General features: G+C 38.8%; 2 long non-coding RNA genes across 4 annotated transcripts in view; both read right to left on the reverse strand.

The window, feature by feature from the left end:
- The window catches only part of LOC149584664 (uncharacterized), a 407,519-nt gene that overhangs the window by 132,490 nt on the left and 258,783 nt on the right, over positions 1–16,246 (reverse strand). The window lies entirely within an intron of this gene.
- On the reverse strand, positions 5,278–7,544 carry LOC149584668 (uncharacterized). 3 transcript variants are annotated; one of them, XR_016380204.1, is made up of 6 exons: positions 6,843–7,544; positions 6,682–6,759; positions 6,506–6,621; positions 6,247–6,389; positions 5,630–6,173; positions 5,279–5,568 (listed from the first exon to the last, which is right to left on the reverse strand). It is a non-coding gene; the product is annotated as an uncharacterized LOC149584668 (long non-coding RNA). The 3 variants fall into 3 exon arrangements; XR_016380205.1 differs by having other exon boundaries at positions 5,278–6,173; positions 6,247–6,435; XR_016380203.1 differs by having other exon boundaries at positions 5,298–6,173.

Raw genomic sequence — 16,246 nt, forward strand, 5'->3', positions numbered from 1 at the left:
GTCCTGACTACAAACACAAATCGAGGAAGTTCTAGCATACACAATAGCAGACGACGGTAACCGCGTAACCGCGAATTAACACAAGACCTATTTTAAGGGAGTGAACAGTCCCAGTATAGCTACGCCAATAAAACGGTCAACTACGGCGAAACTCTGATGACTCGCCATCACTTTTGGCCATTTTAATACTTTTCCTCTCATCCACTTTTGATATTACATATCCATTAGCTACCTCGTAAATGCTGGTAGCTAAATCCGATGATTATTTTAGTGGCTGCTCCAGCGACGGAACTTATCTGATACTGCGCACCGTATAAATACATCTCTCCCACACCCCCAGCCATAGCGATAGCTGAGAAGATGGTGGCCATGATGGAGAAGGCGACGGGGATGACGGACATACGGCGATCGGCCAACAAATACTCCGACGTCGTAGCTTTGTTACGATTACGACCCGTAATTACTCCAATGATGGCGCAAACCAGTAACGTTACGCCTAGCACCACGTAATCCACTATATTCAAGAGCATTTTAAAATTACTTTGAAAGAGCTTCTAAATCTACTCAACTTCGACAAGTAGACGGAGAAGTCTTAATAAAATGTTATACCATGCATTAAGAGGCCCATTACATAATTATTTTATATATTATTTTTCGCCGGATGTAGGACATATGTAGAACGCTGGTAATCGATACCATGAAGGACATTAATAACATTTTCAGTTCAGACAATGCTTCGCGCCACTTATTTCTAATATGAAATTCTATAGAATAAAATCTAGGTACGGACAGAAGTGAGATGAGACTAGAAGTGAAGGGCTCTAGCATTGGTAATAGATCCTGGCACTAGTGAACAAATTTGAGGATTTTATGCCGCTTCCATCGCGCCTACACTACTGAGGAAAAAATTGGTCTAGTTCCAAAAAAAATTTCCTACCCCCTTCCCCTCGACCTAAAGCGGCCGAACACGGACGCGGCTCCTTGAATCTAGTTCGGCCGTCTACCACCGAGAGTGTCTCACGTTTTGGAGGGGAAATTCAGAAACCGCTACAAGAGGGCCAACCGTTGGTGTGTTATCAAGAATATTCACTTTCGCCGAGTGAAGAATTTGGTTAGCTCAGTACTTCTAGTCTCATCTCACTTCTGGTACGGATTATTTCTACCGAAATGGTGGTATGAACTGCGTCCATTGACTCGGTTTTCGCAAAATGGAAAGAAATCAAATGACTAACTCAAAAAAAAAATACGATTAATTGAACTGATATTAATTAATGCAATCGAATTACTAAACGTTAACCAGTAGAAAAAATAGTAATTTTCACAACATTGACCAATATTTCAACAGCAAAACGCTTTAGAACATTAGGTCCTTCAGCAAATTTTATGAAATTTCATTCGCCTTAATCAGGGAGCCCACTCTTAAATTTAAATTCCTTATAGGAAAAATAGGAATTTTTTTCCGGAATTATAGGATTTTATAGGAGAAAAAATGTCTTTTTATAGGAAAATATAGGACTAAAAATGCTCATATATAATACAATTTTGGGGCTTAAAACATGTAGAAAAATCTCAACAAAATAAAACTAAACAAATTGGATTTTACTTTGAAAACTCAGAAGAACTTAATTAAAATATAACATAATGTATAAAAAATCCTAAGCGAGCTCCGCAATTTCGGTGTCTATTCAAATGTGATCTCGATAAAAAAAAAGCTAAATTTCGATAAATTTGATGCTAAACTATACGAAAACTTCGACTAAGTCAAAAATATAGGATATTATAGGACCTTTCATGAAATTATAGGATAATATAGGACTGCTTCAAAAATATAGGAATTTATAGGAATTATAGGACCTGTGGGCTCCCTGCCTTAATTTGTGGCTTTCATTGAGAGTATTGATTTATATGAAAATATGGAACTTCATGCGAGTGCTATATTTTTATAAAGCATTATTTTCTTTTAATCTAAGAACAAATAAACTTCTTAATATTTGATGAATTGCAATCGAAATCCAAATTGAAAACCAAAAAGTCTTATTAATGTCGATTGAGGTCAAGCATTGTTAATAAGTTCAGCAACGTAGTAATTGCGGCGTCTGTTAAAATGTCCAACGGAATATTAACTTTTTCTTCGAGAGTTTCCAATTAACTTCCATTCGTTTAAAGAACTTGCAACGAGAAAGGCTATATTGTTTACAACAAGACGACCCAAGGGCTCGTAATAGTAGCCACATCATACGAGTGAATAGCCCCTCTATACCCTACTCTAATGAGCGGATAACCCCTCTATGCCTTACCCTAATGAGTGAATAGCCCCTCGATACCCTACCCTAAACAGTGATAAAATTATTATCCGTATAAATTTACTTATGCCGTAATTGTAATATTCCGGCGAATCGAAGAACAGATAGTTTTAGTGATTATCCCCTCGATGAGTTAACAACATAGACTTATGCCGACGCATAATTTTCTTAACTTATAAGTTTCAAACATGAACTTATGGTCAGAAGAGTTTGAAAGAGAAAGAATTCGGTAAAACACCCAATAATTGTAATATCCCGGTGCCTTAAGACCATTCTAAAAAGAACGTCAGTAAATACATGCTTTTGCTTTCAAAATTTCCCTCGATTTCTTTGAATGTTAAAATGTGGGAGCGTGAAACTCTTATTGTCGACGGGTAAGAGGAATTTTTAAGGAAGAGTATATGGCTTAACCTAACTATCATAATTTCCTTCCTTTTAAGTAGACGAACGAACAATATCACCTTCACCACAATTCTCATCGTTTCACTTTCCCTTCAATGACGAACGAAAAATTTTATACTGCCAAAGGCTCTACTATCGACACTACTACTACTACGAGAATGAAAACAGGGCAGGTCAAACTAAGAGCCTCATCGTAGATGTACATCATATGATGTGGCTAAAAAATAGCTTACTAGGCCGATATGTACATATAGACTAACGAAGGGAATTTTGTTCTCGCCCATACAATGCAATACTCAGGCGAAGGCAAGTTGCAAACAGAACTGAAAATGAGTCACTGAGGAGAGGATGAAACTCTGACTCTCTCTCCTTGGTTCGGAGGCAACATTAATCACGCGTCCTTTGCTTCGCTTGTTTACTTTTATTTGTCGTTGCTAATAGATATTTGTTTGAGTACGAAAGACTTTGATAACACAACAAACATTTTAAAAGAACAGCGAATATTTTTACAAAATCAAATACAACCGTTCTGATTATCAGAAAACTTTAAAAAAAATGGAAATAACACTTCATCATCTCGTTCCTGTAAGTAAATTAAGACATTATAAAATCCCATTGGGCATTTTACAATTGGGGATGTCCAATCCGATATTTCGTCAAAATCTCTATGGAGAGATTTCAGTTGACTGAGTAGTACGTCACACCCTCTTAAGTCTTACCACTGTTCTGGTAGCCATATTGGTTAGTTTCATTATTCCTTTGTTGGTTGTGTTAATTAACTAGTGAATCTTGGCTCCTCCCCCAAACGAAAGAACTTCTTGATCGAGAACGAAGATCATAATGCTGTTTTTTTTTAAACTTAGACCCAAGATATCCCAACCAAGATACTAAGCTTCCGCTAATAGTAATTATGAAGTTATGTTTAAGAAAGTAATTTATTTTTACTGTCTACTTCAAAATGTTTGTTACTGTTTGAAATTTCTAAATCCGGTAGGCCTACTTCCTACGGTCAATGCTAGGTGATGGCATTGCACAAACGTGGTTAGCGTACCAGAGTAATATGAGCGGAGCAATAAAAAACACAACTATCTTGTGTCATAAGAAAATAATATATAGCTCCCTATAAGTATGAAACGTAGTACATTTTCATACTAGATCATTTGCTCCCAAATTTGGCGTGCTTACGCTTTTGCGCCCCGTGGGAGAAGTTTCGGTACTACGAGTAAAAGGGGGGCGAAACCGCCGCCGCCACCTAAGGTGTCCGCGAAAGGCACGATGGGCTGGGGATACTCCTTACCTCGTACAAGTGTTGGCACTAGCCTCGTTCGTCAAAATCTCGCGCCATCTATTAATTTATTATGATAATTTTGACATGTACTTAATCAGTTATAATTACCATAAAAATAACTTCTAGACCTTTAACTATTTAATTACAATATAAAATTTGAAGATTTTCTATACAAATATTTCATCTTTTTAACGCCAAAAACTCTTAATAGGTGGCATCAGAAACTTTTTACAAATTTCAATGGAAGAAAATGCTGTTTACATGGCTTAAATGGAGAATTTCATACTTATAGGGAGCTATATATTATTTTCTTATGCTTGTGTCGATTCTGCTTGAATAAGATTTTATCAACTTACATGGATGATGGCTATAAAACGTGCCAACTTGGTAAATTAATGACTACACTCTGAAATTGGGAGTTTAATCTTCTTTAGAAGTGCGAAGCTGAAGTATATTCTTTATAATTAATTCTGTATCCGCTACGTTTTACTCTTTTCAGTACAGGCCTTTTCTCTATGAGGAAATTGGTGCCAATCTAGGCACCTACTTCGAAAACTCAACAGGTCCCGAAATAGATCTAGCTAAAGCTATGGCAAGGACACTAAAGTAAGGAGATGACTTGCTATAATTTACATTTAAATAGTAATTCACTGTAAAATAACTATAATTAGTAATCAAGCAATACAGTATTATACTTTTTATACTAATTATATAATTTTATATTTATATTATTAAGTTGGACCTTAACTGATGATTTTAAACAGGCAAGTCTCTCACAATTTTCCTAATCTTATTCTAAAGAATTTTTCGTGCAATCTTACATTTTCGAACCTTAATAGCTTATACCAGAAGTGAGATGAGACTAGAAGTGAAGGGCTCTAGCATTGATAGTAGATCCTGGCCCTAGTGAACAAACTTGAGGATTTTATGCCACCGCTTCCATCGCGCCTACACTAGAGAGAAAAAAATTGGTCGAGTTCCAAAAACATTTCCAACCCCCTTCCCCTCAACCTAAAGCGGCCGAACACCGACTCGGCTCCTTGAATCTAGTTCGGCCGTCTACCACCGCGAGCGTCTCACGTTTTGGAGGGGAAATTCAGAAACCGCTACTAGAGGGCCAACCACTCTTGTGTTATCAAGAATATTCACTTTCGCCGAGTGAAGAATTTGGTTAGCTCAGTACTTCTGCAGTCTCATCTAACTTCTGCTTAGAAGCATATGGATTATGCATTAAATGCAGATATTTTCTTTATAATCAGGGGAAATACAACGATTTATTTCTCTACCCCAATGGAATTACATTGTCAAGACATAAAGAATGGAAATTTACCGCCGAACTATATTATTCAAGAATTGTTTTGTATTCCAAACGACGGGAATATCAAACTAATTCGCCTTTAACAAGTATTTCCAACATACCAACTTGGGTAATCAGGTTTCTATTTGAGCAGCATTATAACCCACCATTTATTTTGTTATTTAAGATGAAGCATTCTGTATTTTTGTTACCAGTTGCCCTGGTCTATATTTTGGTCCTACTTGATATTGTCATCTCTTAGCTTCTGGATGGAACATCTTCGCAGTAAGAAAAGGAATCACGGTTTCGAATATTTTTGGAGTTATTTTGAAGGATTACTTCGACAATGTAAGATTTCTCATTCTGAAGCAAAAGTCATTCTCGCAAAACTGACAAATGGTCAGAGAGGCGCATTGTCCCTCGAATACCAATGCAGATTCTTAAGCTTTATTCTTTCACAATAAGACAAGGGTCCAAACTTGTCTTTCACACTCTGCTTTGAAAAACTTTCTCAAATAGGGAATTTGAACAATATCTTCTTCGGTTACTATCTTGCTTCCCTCGGGTTGGGGAAAACGTTTATTTCTATTCCAATTCACCAACCATTAGGAATTGGAATCAAGGCGTTTAATTAATTTTGACTATCTAAACTGTAATATAGTTTGTCGCCTTCTAATTTTGTTTGTAGAATGAGTAGGCTGTCCTACTGCGGAAGACATTGCATCTCTGATAATTAATTACGCAATTACGTATTAGATTAACTATTAAATAAAAACTTATCCATCTTTAAACAATGTCTTGAGAGTCAACCTTAAAGCGTGGCTCTTTTACCTCACCAAATCTATATACCATACTTTTAGTTTCACGAACTATGAGTCTTCACCTAGAAATACCACCCTATGTGTTGTAGGAAAGCTAGCATTTATGTACGAGAATAAATTAAACACTTTGCTTACTTAAACTGATTTAATGTTGTAGCAAGTTCATTCAAGGATAGCGAAACATCGAAAAGTGCGTTACTCGTTGTTTGGTGGCTTTCAATGATTGTGTTTCACAACATTCTGAATTCGGTCATCCTTTTAAACCTTATCAGAAGAACCTGCCAGTTTATTGATCAAATGAGTGATGTTCTTGAGTATGACAACCTTAATGTAGCCATCGAAAGTATTTCAGAGGGACTAGACTCGGTCTTAAATGTAAGAAAACTATACTCACTAAACAAGAAGCATATTCACAGTCTAGGTAATCTACCCTGCGTTGACTCTGTTTTAACGGTATGGAAACTGGAATGACACTGAACACCAAATTGGCACCTTCTAGGAAATATCTGCCTGATAAAGTGTTTTTTTTTTATTTTTTATTTTTTTTTGTCAGTAGCTTGAAAACTCAACCTTAAGTAACAGATGAGTCACACCCCTTACAAAACCTTCCTTTTCTGAAATTTGGTCAAATTCAGTAACGAATTGTTACTGTGCATATAGAACAAACGTACAAAAATTACATACAAATTAGTCACTTTTTAATTTCAATTATACATAAGAATAGCTCTAACCTGCGCACGATGATATTAATCCAACCGAAATTGAATTAAATGGAACCGTATTCGAGCGGTTTCCAGTCTAGCTTCTAGTTGCTCGGTCTCCGGTGTCGCTTCCTGCTTCCCTCTGCTCGGTCTCCGGTGTCGCTACTCTCTACTTAGTATCCAGTTTCCCTTCTCGTTGCACGGTCTCCAGTCTCACTTCCCATTGCTCGGCCTACAGTTTGCAGTCTTGCTTCTCTCTGATCGGTCTCCAGTCTTGCTTCTCTCTGATCGGTCTCCAGTCTTGCTTCTCTCTGATCGGTCTCCAGTCTCACTTCCTGTTGCTCGGTCTCCAGTCTCACTTCCTGTTGCTCGGTCTCCAGTCCTCCTTCCCGTTTCACGGTCTCCAGTCTCTCTTTCCGTTGCTCGGTCTCCAGTCTCCCTTTCCGTTGCTCGGTCTCCAGTCTCCCTTACCTTTGCTCGGTCTCCAGACTCACTTCCCGTTGCTCGGTCTCCAGACTCACTTCCCGTTGCTCGGTCTCCAGACTCACTTCCCGTTGCTCGGTCTCCAGTCTCACTTCCCGCTGCTCGGTCTCCAGTCTGACTTCCCGCTGCTCGGTCTCCAGTCTCACTTCCCGTTGCTCGGTCTCCAGTCCTCCTTCTCGTTTGCGGACCCAACTTTGAGGAATTCAACCAAACCGCTTTAGAAAAATTATTTTTTTATATGTGTTAGAATCTACCGGATCAAATAAGGGAAAAATAAAAGCCCGAAAGTTCCCCGCTTCTGAAACCGAGTTGTTGCTTCACCATGTCGAGAATGGAAATCTCGTTTTGCTAAATTACCATGACTCTATGGAAGACATGAAAAAATATTGCGAAGTACATGGAAAGGCTTTGCCAATATTTTACCGAACTCCCAAAGAAATTGAAATGCAAAGTTACGCCCTCGCAATGCAAGGAGAAGAAATAAACGAAACAATATTGGAAGCCATAAATACAATGTGCGTACGAGTTAATTCAAATACGTATTAATGTAATTAGAACGTCGGATAACTATGCCTAGAAGTACTCCCCGGGTCGCCAGATGGTATACACTCTAGCCACGCTCCTCATATGCGGCCCGCATTCACCCTAATAATGACTATCCTCTCGTCCACCAGCTCAGACGCTCCACCCTGGGAACCCGGTGTCCTGGTTCACCGATACTTGTACCACACCGCAATAAAAGTCAAAATACTTCATTCGAAAATGTAGGCAGCGATAGAAAACCAAAAGCGGGCAATAATGGTGTATAGCTCCGGATTTAGTTGAATTAATTTTTAATCTGCCGATTCGAGAAAAATTGCATCAGTTAAAAATATATTTAATTCTCTGGTTGGAATAAATAGGTATCTGATGTTTTTTCAGTATAAGTTAATTTAACCATCTGAATTTTCGCGTCGTGTGCAGAAATATTTACCTTTGCGCACTCCAGTGGACAATGCCCTATAAATTTTCCAGTCAAAGGGGGTACCACTCAGAATGCATTGGATTAGGCGCTGCTCCTGCGCGCGGGGGCATCTACAGCGCCCCCTCCTGCCATTCATCCCTGTGCCCAAAATGGTACCTGCGGAACCGCCGTCAAGGCATACGGGATCGGCCAGCGGGCCCGGCAACGCCCCTTAAGCAGGTGACAGAGGTGGGACACCGTCAGCGGCGAGCCCAGCCAGGAGGTGGTCGGTGACAGGGCTCGGACTAAGGCAGCAGAAGGCTCGAGGGGCCGGGGGATCGCCCTCCGAGCACAGCAGTGCTATACGGTCCAAAAATGTATCCGCGGCCCCCAGAGGGTTGCCAAGAGCTGGGAATGAGCCATAGCAACACCTGGGCGGGGGCGAGGCGGCCGAGCAAAACGTTCGCGGAACGGGGCAGGGAAAGGTCCGAACCAAGGGCAAGCCCATGGAACCATCCTAACCGGCACACCGAACTCGGGCCCCCTCCGCCACGACAAGGCCTTTTGCTCTGCTCCCAAGGGGGGGGCACCCAAAAGAAGCGGGAGGGGGTCAAAGGGGGTACCACAGTTGGACGCATGTCGTATAAACATATTTTCTTATTTCCGGCCCTGGCCACTAGCTAAAGGCCGCCAACAGGTAATGGCAGCGCCACCAGAAATACCTCTCGTAAATCCCGTATAGCCCATAATATAAGTCATAAGACCGATAGATGGCGAAAGCGAATTTCGAAATTATAAGAGACCCTTGAAAACCTACAAAGTGGTGTAGGACGGGTATTGAATTCCCTATGCCCGACGATCTTCTTGCATTAACCCGTTTATGGTTAGACTAAATATTTCCACAATTTCATTTGAATAAGACATTGAAAAATGTTGATTAGGATCCGACGTTTTTACGCTTCGGGTATTATTGACAAGGCTATTGAAAAGGAGTATGGAATGTTGGAAGACCGGTGCGTTACGGAGAAGAAAACAGATTTTCACGAGGAAGAGATAAGTTCCAAGAGTCTAGCCAAGCGATACTTTACCATTTATTCAACTGGGATATGCGTCGCTTTCATGGTTTACCTTTTAGAGCTTGTGGTAAAAGGATTCACCAACTTGAAGAATAGGAAGAAAAAGCCACCTCTATACAAACGCTTGCAAATTCATGGTACTAGGCATAATATCAACGAAATGATTCTCGATGTTGAATAAATTTGAATCTCCAGCTATTTTTACAAACAGAAGTTGATGACTTCTTATCCTGGGAAGTATTGGATACTAAGGCATTATATAGTATCCATCCCTGCAAGTCAAAATGGGCCATGGCAATCGTAAAAGAGGGTCGAAAGTTTCCTCCCCACTAGGAAAACTATCTAATCTACTGAAAAGTATCCCACGCCGAGAGGCTGTGGCACTCAAACTGTGGGGCGTGTTCAAAACTTCTTCAGCGCCAATCGTTGAAAAGCCGTCTGTCTAGAACTCTCTGAAAATCCATTAAAATCCTTGGGCCTAGGACCCCACACAAGTTTGAACGGAATTTCTAGCAGTCTATTAAAACAGCTGTTCTTGTCACCGTTTCTGATTCGTTACCTCAAACCACAGGACACACCTTAAAGTTTCGTTTCTTGCCCGCTGCTGGCGCGCAAATCAGCCTGCCAATTCAAAATGAGAGAAGCGCCGTAGGTGGCGCGGTGATCGGACCTAATAAGAAGTTGGCTAACAGAGATGGTTCCGGATATGGTTAGAGTCCAATACTTCCCAGGATAAGAAGTCATAAACTTCTGGTACAAAAATGTAAAGGAAGGTAAATTAATTTAGAAACGGATTTTACCGACGTGTAAAAAGGGGCTGATTTTATTGATGAGACTGGATATACAAGGTGTTGCTGATAAGAATGTCTTAAATTAAACGGGTGTCTTCTTTGGGTGTGTTTGAATAAAAAGTGTCAAAAAACATGTGGCTCTAAACATTTAGTTACGGTGGTACGGAATCCAAACATTGGCTCCTTAAACAAGGAAATTTGCGTACATGTGGGGGGAGATATATCAACCTGCCCATCTTGTTTAGACCATTTCAATAGCCTCCAATGTATGAACGTAAATGAGCCTGTATCTAGCAGAACTGTACGTTTGAACGGAGCCTCCGAGATGGTCTAGGCCGTGCCTATCGCGAAGCGAGAATATTTTTTAACTAATTTAGTTCGCCACGTTTTCTCGCTTGGGAGCACTTTTAGTACCGTAAAATAAAAATAAGTTCAATCTCGTGACTCCGTTGACTGCTACAATATTAGGTCAAGGCATGGACGTAGAGCGGTGAAGCCGAGGTCGCGGATAGTAAGAAACTGTTTTATTAAATTTCCGAAGACCTTTATTAAACAATCTGCCAAAGAGGTAAAGGATAAAAATGTTAAGGTTAAAAAATGAAAGGTTATGAAGGAGTAAAAAATTCCTCTTAAGGTATATTAAAACTGTGAATTAGCAAGAAGTTTTCTTTTACTAAAAAAACCATAATTTTGTTGTCCATACAATCGAACCACGGTAATAAAAGCGCCACCTAGTACACATATAGGGTAAAAGAATTTCCTCTATGAAACTGGATATTTCCCCGCATAAAAATAGACAGGCACGGGCCTAGATCATTTCGGAGGCCCTGGTTTAAAGGTAAAGTTGTGCCTAAGCTGGAAATGGTAAAGTAGTTCAAAGTGTAATAGCACAAAAAACAATACCCCTAAATAACGATGTTAACGAATAAAAAGACATTAACTGGAAACTCTTAAACTACTTTTACATTACCAGCTTAAGCACATTTTTAACTTTAAACGTACGGTACAATTCTACTGGATAAAGCCATATTAACATTCTTAGATTGGAGGCTGTTGAAATTGTCTTAACAAGATGGGCAGACTGTAATCTCTTGCTCGTCATGTGCGCCAATTTCCTTTTTTTAAGGTGTCATTGTTTGAGAGCCCGTACCTCCGTAACTAAAGTTCTGTTCTTTGACACTTTACACTCTGTCTGACCCAAAGAACTACCCCTTTAATTTATGACATATTAATCAGAATGGGTGATAATTATATTACAAGAATACATCCTACTGAAAGGGATGTTGTGAAATGGCACAATTAAAATAAAACCACTAGGGTATAATCAGGGATAGATTTAATTTTAGAAGTAGGAATAGAGAACAGAGTAATGTGGGCGCGCGTCAAAGTCCCGGACCTCCTTCCACGGGACGGTGGGGAATGAAAGAAGAGGCGGGTCATAGCGACAGAGGTAAAAAGGAATTACGTATTTTCGCCGTCTCCATCAGCAACGTCATCAAAACGTAGTTTAAGTGAGCCAATAAGATAATTTAAACTTTTCGTTACATTACGTGTTGGAGGGAGGGGATCTATATTGGGCTATGAGTCGGACTGAAGTAAATACTAAACGTTCTCCATTCCTACTTCTAAAATTAAATCTATCCCTGGTATATTTAACAGTTTTTTAACAGAATGAAGATTTTAAAATCACGCGAATAGTTTCGTCTCTATACTAACTCATTCTTGAAAACAAGTTTTAATTTTCTCCTTTAAATATTCACGTATATGGTCGTTTAAAAGATAAAACAACAAAGGTATAGAACACCATAATTCTCAAATATCGCAGTAAGAGCGAAATAACGAATCGCCGAGAGAGATAAGATAATCGAGAAAACAAGGCGACCCAAGGGCTCGTAATAGTAGCCACATCGTACCGTACTTAACAGGCGACCGCGTACAGAAAAAATTTGAGTGAATAGCCCCTCGATGCGCTACCTTTAACTGTTGTATTACTTAATTTTTTTACTTATATCATATACTTATGATACTGAATGTAAAATCTACTTATGTTACCGAATGTAAACTTAAACCATATACTTATGATACCGAATGTAAACTTATACCATATACTTATGATACCGAATGTAAACTTATACCATATACTTATGATACCGAATATAAACTTATACCATATACTTATGATACCGAATGTAAACTTATACCAAATACTTATGATACCGAAGGTAAACTTATACCATATACTTATGATACCGAATGTAAACTTATACCATATACTTATGATACCGAATGTAAACTTATACCATATACTTATGATACCGAACAACTGGTTTCTCTCCATTTCTTCACCCATTTCTTCCGTTACCGAAAAAATCTCGGAATTCATATGAAAGCTTCTTGACTATTTGGATAGCATGCTGCATTGTGGGCGGTTGGGCCAAGGTTCAAATCCCGATCCGGCCTCGAAAAAAATTCTTCATTAAATTAAATTTAGAAGTCTACCTGGAGTCTACCTGGGAATTGAATAGTCGACTATAAGGAAGAAAATCTTTTCTAGCGTCGTTCAAAAATGACGAACGATACTGCCAAAGGTGGGACTGTGGCACTACTACTACTACTACGGCCCCAGTGAAACTAATAGCCTCATCGTATATATATGATGTGGCTAAAAATTCAAAGCACAAGCACCGTATATTAATGTAGATAGAAATGGTTACGCTATTGCGAAACCACGTACAGCGGATATCGTTACAGTCGTGTGACCCCCTTCAGTTTATGTTCCGCTTTACGAGATAAAGTACTTCTAGTTGATAGCCAAAAGGCATGCATGATTGTATAGAGCATAATCGAGGGGTCGGACATTTTGAATTTCACTGTAAATAATGCCTTCAACTAAACTGAATAAAAAGTGCCGAAACCATATTTGTTTAGTTATTTTTGATTTACAGTTGAAGTAATAACAGAAGGGAATAAGAGAGAAGGGACACACTTTATATATCCATAATGCTTTACACTCGTAACAACAGTCTTACTAACCTCAAATCAACTACCCTTCACTGATTGGCTATCTAACTTCTGCCTAAGCTGTGACGTCACATAAGAAGGTGACGTCTCGGTTGACGAATAAAAAGTAGTTTTGTTTACAACTTTACATTGAAGGAGATAGAAATGGCCGAATTTCATGTTGAAAAACGAAATCAAGCTGTGCAATTAATTTAGATGCACGGGAATTGAGAACATACCAAAATCAGATAATTTGAAGGTAATAAATAGATGAAAACTAATTATTCTGAATTAATATTAAAAAATAAAAATTAGTTTCAATAAAATACATACTTGAGGTTATAATTACACAAGAACGAAACATTGACAGCCCTAAGCCTTTGGAGAATGAAAATCTAGCAGACAAATAGGCCGCCTTATACCGCGGAGAACTTAAAGAACTATTTTTGCAGTAAATTGGTTAAAAGCTGTGTTTTCGCGGTTTTCTTGAGGTTGGTCGGACTCTCGTAACCAAAGCAGGCTCTAATGTCTCCCTTCTCTCTTATTCCCTTCTGGTTGAAGTAATAATAAAGTTTATTTGTCCACTCTTTTTATAAAAAAAAAACTTTCGTAGAAAGAATCTACAATTACGTAAGGCTTTATTTTAAGTTAAAAAGTTGCTCATTAATTTTGATTTTAATAATTGTCATTCATCGAAAACTGCAATTGCAAATTGAAACTTTTAAAACTGAAATAAAATTACCGTTAACTCTTAAATAACCCTTTTTAAATGGATATAGTGTGGTTGGGGGTGCAATGATATAGTGTTGGACCCAAAGACATATATTGCTTAAAACTTACCAATCCACCAAGAACCTTTTGTTTGAAGTTATATATAAGGTCTTTGGATCCACATAACCGAATTGATGTTACCAGAAGTGAGATGAGACTAGAAGTGAAGGGCTCTAGCATTGGTAGTAGATCCTGGCACTAGTGAACAAATTTGAGATGATTTTATGCCACCGCTTCCATCGCGCCTACACTCGAGAGAAAAAAATTGGTCGAGTTCCAAAAACATTTCCTACCCCATTCCCCTCAAGCTAAAGCCGCGGAACACGGACGTGGGTCCTTGAATCTAGTTCGGCCGTCTACCACCGCGAGCGTCTCACGTTTTGGAGGGGAAATTCAGAAACCGCTACTAGAGGGCCAACCGTTCTTGTCTTATCAAGAATATTCACTTTCGCCGAGTGAAGAATTTGGTTAGCTCTGTACTTCTGCAGTCTCATCTCACTTTTACCCCCAAATTTTAAAAAGGATTCTGTCTATTTAACAATATATTCTGAACGTTTATGCAAACAGTTTCATCTTGAAGTAGAAGTATGCGCGTTGTTTACATCTGGTTTACTTGAAATAAAGGGTGATTTTTCGCTCGAAGGAATACAGCAGAATTAATGTCCCTTAACTAATGGCGTATATTCATAATGTACATTATATTGTTAAGCAATGCTTCCCACGCGGTGCTGAAAAGAGGACGTCGAACAGAAGAAAAGCCTTCAACCTCAACGCTGTTGTGTTCCACTTTAACAGCAAATATTTCTTTAAAATATACTTTATCAAAAGCATACAGATTAAAAACAAAAGTGCACTTCACTAACAATTCCCTGCCTTTGAAAAGCAAACTACCCTTCTCTATGCCCACTAAACACACTAACCAATCAGCTTCTTGAGGTCATAGACTCATAGAAAGTAGTTCATTATTCTCGCGATCCACAGATTATTTTTTGGTACTAAATCTGCTACTTTATGAGCCTATACGCGATGTACGAGGTTACCTCCCACTTCTTAAATGTTAGTAGTTTTTGATAAGCGCCATCTAGTGAGCGAATTCTGTACTTTGATTTTATTCCGTATTTTAAAAATGGCCGCGGACAACAACAATCTTTATGACACAGAGTTAACGCTTTGTCAGGCCCCGAATGAAGTTTGCAAACGCGCGATCTCCACTCCCTTAAATCCCTATCACTACTTTTACAGCCAAGAACGGAACATGTTCTGCCCCAACTTGCCATCTTTGTTTTTCAAAACCTACTAATTACCAATGAGAATTAAAAAATATGTTCAAATCACCGGATTCATCGCGCCAATAAAGGATTTCAGACGATGGTTATGAACTTCCTGCTTTTGAACGCTAGATGGCAGTTTAAACACCGACGTTTAAAGAGACAAAAATACCTAATTTTACGCTTTACTTCGACGCTAGATGGCGGTATCAAAAACTACTAAGACGCAATGGCAGCCCCCCCCCCTTGAATTTGCCTGGTAAACGACGTATTCACGGCTTGTTCCCTGTGCCACAGTCGGTGGGATTGACACTATTCTGCGATAAAGAAGGGCCTCTATTATTACAAGGGGCGAACAAGTTTCAATGAAGTGCACTTTTGGTTTTTATATCTATCTACTTTTGACTCTACCAGCTAAGCTACCCGGCGTTCATCGTGTTCTTTTAGGGAATGGAAAACCGGGAAGAGTTTTCTATATACATACACTAAACATTAAAGAGTCTTTTGGACCACCCAAGTGAAATATCTGCAAAGAAATTAACCTTTTATACAATTTTCAAATTCAATAAAACGTAATTAAAATGTTACGGGTTTAGAATAGGACGTTCTTAACCTTCTTAATGGCTAAAAATTCTCCTGCGTTCCAACCTTGAGAAGAACTCATCCAACCCACTTCTAGAACTCATTTCTGCTATTATACTGTCATCAGAAGGGAATAAGGAAGAAGGGAGACATTAGAGCCTGCTTTGGTAACGAGAGTCCGACCAACCTCAAGAAAACCGCGAAAACTATGCGCAAGTACACAGCTTTTTACCAATTTACTGCAAAAATAGTTCTTTAAGTTCTCCGCGGTATCAGGCGGCCTATTTGTCTGCTAGATTTTCATTCTCCAAAGGCTTAGGGCTGTCCATGTTTCGTTCTTGTGTAATTATAACCTCAAGTATGTATTTTATTGAAACTAATTTTTATTTTTTAATATTAATTCAGAATAATTAGTTTTCATCTATTTATTACCTTCAAATTATCTGATTTTGGTATGTTCTCAATTCCCGTGCATCTCAATTAGTTGCACAGCTTGATTTCGTTTATCAACATGAAATTC

This window comes from Phalangium opilio, unplaced genomic scaffold (assembly GCF_054372755.1).
Source record: "Phalangium opilio isolate 3A_F unplaced genomic scaffold, DU_Popi_V2 ptg001170l_1, whole genome shotgun sequence".
Taxonomy (NCBI): Eukaryota; Metazoa; Arthropoda; class Arachnida; order Opiliones; family Phalangiidae; genus Phalangium; species Phalangium opilio.